Here is a 9,738-nt window from a genome sequence, read left to right as displayed (position 1 = left end):
TTGCACACAGAGCCCCTTGGCAAAGATTTGGAGACTTGCTGCTTCCAGGCAGTTCAGGAAATCTCTGTCCAAACATTTTTTGCTAACTAAACCAATGGAGCAGAGACATCAGTGACCAAATAGAGGGGATGTAAGCAGCTGAAAAATCCACCACCAAGTAACAGCACAACAGCAAACCCTGGGGAGGGGGGAATCTGATTTCCAGAGTCACCGCATATTTACCTAGAACATTCCATTTTCAGCCACCAACTACAACGAAACTAGAGGACAGAATAAGAAACAAGGAGATGGGGCTCACACTAGGGGAAACAAAGTTGTTGATAGAGACGGTCCATGAGGAAGCCTGGACACAGAGCCCACCTGCCAGAAAGTCCAAGTCATCTGTGGTCAATGTGTAGAAAGAATGCAAGGAAACTGTGTTTCAAGAACAAAGGCCAAGTGTGAGAACGCTGTCTCATCTAGCAGAGGACGATGGTAAAGATAAATCATTTGAAAAGAGCCAAATGGAAATCCTGGAGCTGAAAAGCATGAAACTGAAGGGAAAAGCTCCATGGGGAAGCTCAAGCAGAGATTTCCAGAATCAGGATTTCTGCAGGTGGGGCGTGAGCCTGTCCTTTTTCCAAGTCCCCACATGAGTCTCAGGTGCCCCTCCGACAGCCCCAGGTGCCGCTTCTGTGTCCCCTGAGAGTCCTCAGATTCCCTGGGACTGTTAGCATTCAGCCAGGGCCATAGACGGGCAGCCCTGGGGCATTTGTGTCTTCGGCCGAATTTCACAAGTCATTCTGATGTGTGTGGCGGGATGATCCCAAGGCCCTGTGGGGCTTGGAGAGAGAGGGACGGAGCAGCCACGTCTGCGGAGAGCTGACAACTGTTGCAAGAAGATAGAGACCACGTGTAAGGGCTTTGCTTAGGATTGAGCTCTCGAGGGAAGCGATCTTTTTCAGCGCCGAACTGAGACACCTGGGAGAGAAAAGTCTGGAGGCGCACCTGCACCGGCACAGCGCATCGCTCAGTGGGAGAGGAGGAGAGGGTCTCAAACAGCGGAAAGGTATTTTCTCTGAGTTCTGGAGGCTGGAAAGGCTGAGATCAAGGGGTGGGCAGGGCTGGTTTCTGGGGAAGCCCTGCTCCTTGGGTTGCAGACAACTGCCTTCCCACTCCGTCCGCATGTGGCCTCATGTGTGTGTGGAGACAGAGATCTCTGGTGTGTCTTCTTATGTCACCAGTCCTATCAGATTAGGACCCCACCCTCAGGACCTCATTATACCCTACGTACCTCCTTAAAGGCTTTGTGTCCAAATGCAGTCACACTAGGGTCAAGGCTTCAATGTACGAATGGAGGAGGGCACAGTTCAGTCTATAAATGGGAGGGAAACAAAGATTTGACCCTTGAAAACCGATATGGAGCCTTCAGGACTGCATCGTTGAAGGATCCCCACGGTTCCCTCCCTGAGGTTCCCTCTGGTGCGATATGATAACAGTCTGCATGCCTATAATTAGTGTTATTAAAGGCAAAATGGCATGAAGGGGCCTATGTCTCACCATTACAATGAGGTCATCTAAGGGGCCAAGTTTCAATTTATCTTCTCTTTGAAAGAATTCGGTATCTCATTTGGAGAATTGTGAAATTTTAAAATAGCAGGGACAGAAGGAACGCAGAGGTCTTCTGATATGAGTGTTGCCACGCCCACCTGCTGCTTGGTCGCTCGTCCCAATTCTCCGGCTCCATCTGAAAACGGAACCGTGACCCCTTGTCCCACGTGCTCGTACTGAGGTACAGCGAAGACTGATGATGACGTACAAATTGACCAAGCAAAGTGTTACAAGCAGAAGGACAAGAAGTGTGCCTTTAATTAAACAAACTAATGAGCAAACAAAGGAACTGGTCAGAAATACGGAAAATGGTGTTTTTGAACCTATCTGCTTTTTTCCCCATGTTTTGAGTTGGTTGTATGAAAGGTGCAATTAACTATCATCTTTAAAAGTTTACTGGAATCCTCAAAACAGAAAGATCTAATGGTAACCAGAGAAAGTCTCAAAGAACATGGTTCTCCAACCCCACACTTAGGCGTGGGTCTCCAGCCCTCGCAGCCTCACACACCGGCCCCATGCAGACACCTGTAAGCGTTATTCCCGGTTCCCTGCAGACTTTATTCGGGACGCGTATAGCAGCGCAGATATGCCTATGACGGTCTTCAAAGCAACAATGCTAGAAAAGACAAGACCACAAATCGCCATCCCCAGTTTGTTGCGCTGATCCCTTCTCGGAGCCGGAGGTTAGGGGGTGCTGCTGTCCAGGTGGTCTATGGCTTCAAGTTGTGGGTGAAATCATCCACAAAGCTGAAACGGGAACTCGGCTTCACGATTCCCCTTGGTGGAGAAAGAAATAGCTGCTGTCAGATTTGCCATCGCGCACGAGATGGAAGACCAGCAACCGCGTTGAGAATATTGCAGGGCACTGATATCCCATAGTGGTTCAAAACCCAGCGTAACTTGACAGTAGTCATAGAGCTCCAGGCCCGAGTCAGTGACAGAAACCACGGCTGGTGAGCGGCAGCCCCTGTGGCCAAATCCACCGTAGCCCGTTTGGACATGGAAGGCAGGTGAAGAGTGATTTTTGGATTTTTAAATGAAGGAAACATATTAGAGGAAGATGACTATTTCATGACAGGTGAAAAATTTGTGAAATTCAAATTTCATTGCCCTTCAGTGAAATTTTCTTGGAACTCTGTGTGCATGTATGTTCATTCATTGTGGGCTTTGTGGATCGTCAGTGGCTTTTTCCAGGCTACACGGGCACAGCTGAGTCATTGTAACAGACTGTGTGCATGTATGTTCATTCATTGTGGACTTTGTGCATCGTCAGTGGCTTTTTCCAGGCTACATGGGCACAGCTGAGTCATTATAACAGAGGTATACGGCTCACGAAAACCAAAAATAGGCACTACCTGGCCCTTTACGGTGAACACTTTGCTGAGCCCGATGCAGACCACGGCTCTCCCGCTGGGGGGGAGCAGAGGCACACTGAGGGGTGNAGAGACGGTCCATGAGGAAGCCTGGACACAGAGCCCACCTGCCAGAAAGTCCAAGTCATCTGTGGTCAATGTGTAGAAAGAATGCAAGGAAACTGTGTTTCAAGAACAAAGGCCAAGTGTGAGAACGCTGTCTCATCTAGCAGAGGACGATGGTAAAGATAAATCATTTGAAAAGAGCCAAATGGAAATCCTGGAGCTGAAAAGCATGAAACTGAAGGGAAAAGCTCCATGGGGAAGCTCAAGCAGAGATTTCCAGAATCAGGATTTCTGCAGGTGGGGCGTGAGCCTGTCCTTTTTCCAAGTCCCCACATGAGTCTCAGGTGCCCCTCCGACAGCCCCAGGTGCCGCTTCTGTGTCCCCTGAGAGTCCTCAGATTCCCTGGGACTGTTAGCATTCAGCCAGGGCCATAGACGGGCAGCCCTGGGGCATTTGTGTCTTCGGCCGAATTTCACAAGTCATTCTGATGTGTGTGGCGGGATGATCCCAAGGCCCTGTGGGGCTTGGAGAGAGAGGGACGGAGCAGCCACGTCTGCGGAGAGCTGACAACTGTTGCAAGAAGATAGAGACCACGTGTAAGGGCTTTGCTTAGGATTGAGCTCTCGAGGGAAGCGATCTTTTTCAGCGCCGAACTGAGACACCTGGGAGAGAAAAGTCTGGAGGCGCACCTGCACCGGCACAGCGCATCGCTCAGTGGGAGAGGAGGAGAGGGTCTCAAACAGCGGAAAGGTATTTTCTCTGAGTTCTGGAGGCTGGAAAGGCTGAGATCAAGGGGTGGGCAGGGCTGGTTTCTGGGGAAGCCCTGCTCCTTGGGTTGCAGACAACTGCCTTCCCACTCCGTCCGCATGTGGCCTCATGTGTGTGTGGAGACAGAGATCTCTGGTGTGTCTTCTTATGTCACCAGTCCTATCAGATTAGGACCCCACCCTCAGGACCTCATTATACCCTACGTACCTCCTTAAAGGCTTTGTGTCCAAATGCAGTCACACTGGGGTCAAGGCTTCAATGTACGAATGGAGGAGGGCACAGTTCAGTCTATAAATGGGAGGGAAACAAAGATTTGACCCTTGAAAACCGATATGGAGCCTTCAGGACTGCATCGTTGAAGGATCCCCACGGTTCCCTCCCTGAGGTTCCCTCTGGTGCGATATGATAACAGTCTGCATGCCTATAATTAGTGTTATTAAAGGCAAAATGGCATGAAGGGGCCTATGTCTCACCATTACAATGAGGTCATCTAAGGGGCCAAGTTTCAATTTATCTTCTCTTTGAAAGAATTCGGTATCTCATTTGGAGAATTGTGAAATTTTAAAATAGCAGGGACAGAAGGAACGCAGAGGTCTTCTGATATAAGAGTGTTGCCACGCCCACCTGCTGCTTGGTCGCTCGTCCCAATTCTCCGGCTCCATCTGAAAACGGAACCGTGACCCCTCGTCCCATGTGCTCGTACTGAGGTACAGCAAAGACTGATGATGACGTACAAATTGACCCAGCAAAGTGTTACAAGCAGAAGGACAAGAAGTGTGCCTTTAATTAAACAAACTAATGAGCAAACAAAGGAACTGGTCAGAAATACGGAAAATGGTGTTTTTGAACCTATCTGTTTTTTCCCCATGTTTTGAGTTGGTTGTATGACAGGTGCAATTAACTATCATCTTTAAAAGTTTACTGGAATCCTCAAAACAGAAAGATCTAATGGCACCCAGAGAAAGTCTCAAAGAACATGGTTCTCCAACCCCACACTTAGGCGTGGGTCTCCAGCCCTTGCAGCCTCACACACCGGCCCCATGCAGACACCTGTAAGCGTTATTCCCGGTTCCCTGCAGACTTTATTCGGGACGCGTATAGCAGCGCAGATATGCCTATGACGGTCTTCAAAGCAACAATGCTAGAAAAGACAAGACCACAAATCGCCATCCCCAGTTTGTTGCGCTGATCCCTTCTCGGAGCCGGAGGTTAGGGGGTGCTGCTGTCCAGGTGGTCTATGGCTTCAAGTTGTGGGTGAAATCATCCACAAAGCTGAAACGGGAACTCGGCTTCACGATTCCCCTTGGTGGAGAAAGAAATAGCTGCTGTCAGATTTGCCATCGCGCACGAGATGGAAGACCAGCAACCGCGTTGAGAATATTGCAGGGCACTGATATCCCATAGTGGTTCAAAACCCAGCGTAACTTGACAGTAGTCATAGAGCTCCAGGCCCGAGTCAGTGACAGAAACCACGGCTGGTGAGCGGCAGCCCCTGTGGCCAAATCCACCGTAGCCCGTTTGGACATGGAAGGCAGGTGAAGAGTGATTTTTGGATTTTTAAATGAAGGAAACATATTAGAGGAAGATGACTATTTCATGACAGGTGAAAAATTTGTGAAATTCAAATTTCATTGCCCTTCAGTGAAATTTTCTTGGAACTCTGTGTGCATGTATGTTCATTCATTGTGGGCTTTGTGCATCGTCAGTGGCTTTTTCCAGGCTACATGGGCACAGCTGAGTCATTATAACAGAGGTATACGGCTCACGAAAACCAAAAATAGGCACTACCTGGCCCTTTACGGTGAACACTTTGCTGAGCCCGATGCAGACCACGGCTCTCCCGCTGGGGGGGAGCAGAGGCACACTGAGGGGTGTGGAGAACCGTGCTCAGGCTCTCAGACGGAGCTCTGCTCACACTCATTGGGGAAGGTCTCCAAACTGGTTCATCTGGAAGCCTGAGCCAGGCGGTGCCAAGGGCTATCCGCAGGCACTAGCTCGCTCTGAATTCACAGCTCATGTTGTCGTCCTCCTGCCGAACCCCCGTGTGACTCTGGAGCTCTCTCCGGCTGGGCTCCTCACACAGGAACGCCTTCCCAGGAGCCACACACGGGCATGCACACACACCGCACACAGGACTCCCACGTGCACACGCATGCACGTACACACCTGAGCACACACGCATCCCCGGTGATGGTCAGAGCCCAAGAGAGAGGAAAGCAGATTCTAGTAAATCGCGGTGGTAGACCACTTATCTAAGGACCACATGCCTCCTCTTCCTAACGGAAACCTCCGTGGCCCTCGAATTGAAGAATAGCAGTTGCCCCTGGACACAGGGATCCTGTCGAGATCTCAAGGTGCTTTCATTCTGTGATGGGCTTCTGGGAACAGCCAAACCTGTAGGTGGCAGCAGAAACCCACAGATGACACACTTCATGGTGCCTACGTGGATCTGTCTGTATGTGTGTATGTATGGGGGGGTGTGAGTGGGTGTGAGTGTGAGCGTGTGTGTGTGTGTAGGGTAGACTAGCATACGGATATGCATACGGTGTGTGTGTGTGAGGGTGTGTGGATATATGGTATGTGTGTACACAGGGTGTGTGTACGAGTGAGTGTGTGTGAGTGTGTGTGTGTGTGTGTGTGAGGCACGCCCGCATCAGGTGCCCAGTGCCCCAGAAAGGCCATTTCCGGGAAGATAGCCTGGGGAGACGTGCCCAGCGCTGTGTCGCCGCCGAAGAGGAGGGCAGCCGGGGCGAGCCCCCTCCCACCTGTGGTCCAGGACAGCACAGAGACACTGCGGAGACACCCAGCTCTGCCTCCACTCCTCACTGGCTCAGGTGTTCATGCTCGGGCTCCGCTGAGGGGCAGGTCCCCCCTTCCCGAGGCGCTCCCTCGGGGCCGAGGGCTGTCTGCTTCCCCACCGGCTCCGCTGCTTCTGCCCTTGTCCCGCCCCGGGGCCACAGGTCCTGCCTTTGGGGCTCTTTGTCTGGATTCCCACTATTTGGGGAGGGGGCGCCATGCACCTGCAGCCGGCCCTGCTCCCTGGGCTGTGAATGGCCGAAGCTTCCCTTCTTTCCAGGCCCCGTGTGACGCCCTCAGCTCCCCACATCCCGAGGCTGCAGCCAGGTGTCCTCACTGCATTCGAACTGACAGGGGAGAGCTTCGGCCTGGGTCGTCCTGCCTGAGGCATGGAATAAGAAAATGAAGGGAGGGGGATTTCTTTTAATTAAATTCTTTCAGATTAAAGTATTATTTGATTTGGAGACCAAAAAAAAAAAAAAAAAAGAAAAAAGGAAGGAAAGNAAGCCTGCAGATGCACCGACACTGGGCCACGGGGTGGTGGAGAGGGCCGGGTGCTCCAAACCAGCCTTGCCACTGCTTCCGTAGGGCTCTGAGCCCCCTTCTGCCCCACCTACCCTCCAGCGCTGGGAGTTTGAACGGGCCGTGTGAGGCCAGGCTCAGTGAACCAGAGCACACACACTGTTCCAGGACGTGCCGACGACTAGGACAGACCAGGACAGTGTGTCTCTGTGGACCAGGCCACGAAGCCTCAGCTCGCCCCTCCGAGCCCCATCCTGTCTGATGTCGTTCCCCCTCCTGCATGTGCCCCGCAGCTCCGCAGGCCCCAGGAGGGCCGCAGGTGCAAAGGCTGTGCGGGCCCCGCTGCTGGGCCTCGCTCATTGGAGTGAGGGGCGCGAGCCAGCAGCAGGCAAAGCCCGGAGTCAGCACCGGGCTCTGATGGGGGCACAGAAGAACGTGCCCTGGGAGGGCCTCTGCCGTCGTGCTGAGGCCTCTGTTTGTTTCGGAGCCTGGGAGGTGAGCGCTGGGCCGGTTCAGCCACATCCTGGGCCAGGGCCACAGGACCCGCGTGTCCCCCCTTCCCTCTGAGCAGGACTCCTGGAGGCACCGTGCCTCCCCCGTGAGAGGGGCCAGCTCCTCGGCCCAGGGACGTGGAGCCACTGTGGCTCTGAAATGCGCCACGCTGCTCTGCTGAACGTGACCTTGGTCCTTGATTACTTGCGTTGGTCTGTCCTATCCCGTCCCCTTTGTCGGGACTCAGGCTACAGGCAAGATCCCCCACTGTGGACACATGTACACCCACGGGAGAATTCCTACGGACACCAGACACCGTTTCTAGTGGAAGGGGAGCGCGTTCCCTCAGAAGGCAGCTTCTGACTTCTCACGCTCCCCGGGGCTGCCAAGTGTGCCGTGATGGGTCCAGGTCAGCACGTGGCAGGGGTAGCGGTTGGGGGGGGGGGTCTCACAGACAGACATCCGTCTGCAGCAACTGTAGTCACACGGCTTCTCCACACTGGTCAGGAGCCGGGGACGCAGGTCTGCATCAGCTCCGGGCTCGGGTCAGCACCAGATTTACTTCTCCACAAGCCGCCTGGCCACGCACTGCTCCAGGAGTTCCCGTGTCCTGCCATCCTCAGCCATGAGATGACCCAGCACAGTGTTCTGTGCTGTCCCCTTCGGCAGAGGAGAGCACTGGCCAGGCCGTGGTCCCGTGTGATTTCAGAGTAAGAGCTGGTGGAAGGATCGCGGTTTTCAATCACTCTGAGACGTCTCGTGTGTGTGTGTGTGCGGGCCCCGAGCTCAGAGGCCAACATGTACACAGTGTGTGCTCTCTTTCTATCAGACAGAACTCCACAGTCGTGTTGGAATGCTGCACAGAAACAGAAACCGTGTCCTTCCCTGTTGCTCAGTATTTTCTCTGGGGCGCTGGGCTGTGCAGTCAGTTAAGCATCGATTCTTGGTTTTGGCTCAGGTTGTGATCTTAGGGTGGTAAGATCGAGCCCCACGTCGGGCTCCACGCTCAGCACTGAGCCTGCTTGAGACCCTCTCTCCATCTGCCCCTCCACCCACGCACTCTCTCTCTCTCTCAAATAAATAAATAAATCTTAAAAAAAAGAGAAAGAAATAGCCTTTCAATATTTTTCTGCCTATTCAAGTAGTGACATGTTGACAGTAATAGTGTTCGTGTGACCTGACTCCAGCAAACCGGTCAAAGCAAAGGTAAGAAGAGGCGGCTGACGTGCACCCCAAACACAGCAGTCTCCACGCACTCTGGTCCCCCTGCAGGGAAGCGCCCCGTGCCTCCTGAGTCTGGAATCCGGGGCTTCCTGTGCCAGACCGCACGGGGATCTGCAGGCATCCAAATGCACTCGGAAGGCACTTGTGGATTTGGCTTGATTGGAAGATGCTTCTGTTCCACATTCAGCCATCAGAGAGAAAGCTGACTTCGCAGGGGCCGTGGTCCTCACTATAATGAACAGTTGACATAGACGGAGGGAGGTGTAGTGCAAATTCTGCCAAGCGTTTCTGAAGACCGGGAGAGCCTTTCCGCACAGAAATCTCTGTGAGGGTCCACAGGTAGGGGGTGGAGCTGGGGAGAGGGACCTCAGCGGGCGCTCGGCGACACCTGTCAGACTCGCATTGTCCGCAGAGACAGAGCGGCAGCCAAGGGAAGACGCTCGCTGCTGCTGGCTTAGCGATCGGTAAATAATGAGCTCCTGGAGGGAGGCCTCTGGTTTTCAGGGCATTTGCTCTAACAGATGGAGTTGCATCCGCCCGTTTGGGGTGTACTCTGGGGACCTGCCAATCACCGGCATCCAGCTTCTGGGAGGGAGCGAGCCTTTGGAAAAGGACAGAGGTCCTGGATGGCAGCTTCAAACCCATTTCAGTGGGGGCCAACCTTAACCACGAGGGCCTTTGTACCCCCAGGAGCCCAGAGAGCCCCAGCGAGGCTTCAGTTCAGTCTGGAGATGTTCGGCATGGGGAGCTCTGTGGTTCTCAAAGTGGGGTCCCAGGACCAGCAGCAGGGGTGGCACCTGGGGCATTGTTAGAAAGGAGAATCCTGGCCCACCCCACACCTGCTGGGGAAACTCACAGTCCGTGTGGCAGCAAGCCCCCCAATGGGTCCCCAGGCAAGCTGAGGCTTGCGAACCACTGAACGAGGTCA

At 53.3% G+C, this 9,738-nt stretch overlaps 1 long non-coding RNA gene across 1 annotated transcript; it reads left to right on the top strand.

The window, feature by feature from the left end:
- The first annotated feature begins 3,072 nt into the window (after positions 1–3,072).
- On the top strand, positions 3,073–8,631 carry LOC117796985. The gene is made up of 3 exons (XR_004621791.1): positions 3,073–3,758; positions 7,834–7,995; positions 8,094–8,631. It is a non-coding gene; the product is annotated as an uncharacterized LOC117796985 (long non-coding RNA).
- Positions 8,632–9,738: the final 1,107 nt, after the last annotated feature.

This window comes from Ailuropoda melanoleuca, chromosome 17 (genome assembly GCF_002007445.2).
Source record: "Ailuropoda melanoleuca isolate Jingjing chromosome 17, ASM200744v2, whole genome shotgun sequence".
Classification (NCBI taxonomy): domain Eukaryota; kingdom Metazoa; phylum Chordata; class Mammalia; order Carnivora; family Ursidae; genus Ailuropoda; species Ailuropoda melanoleuca.
This window is presented reverse-complemented; position numbering and strand designations above follow the sequence as displayed.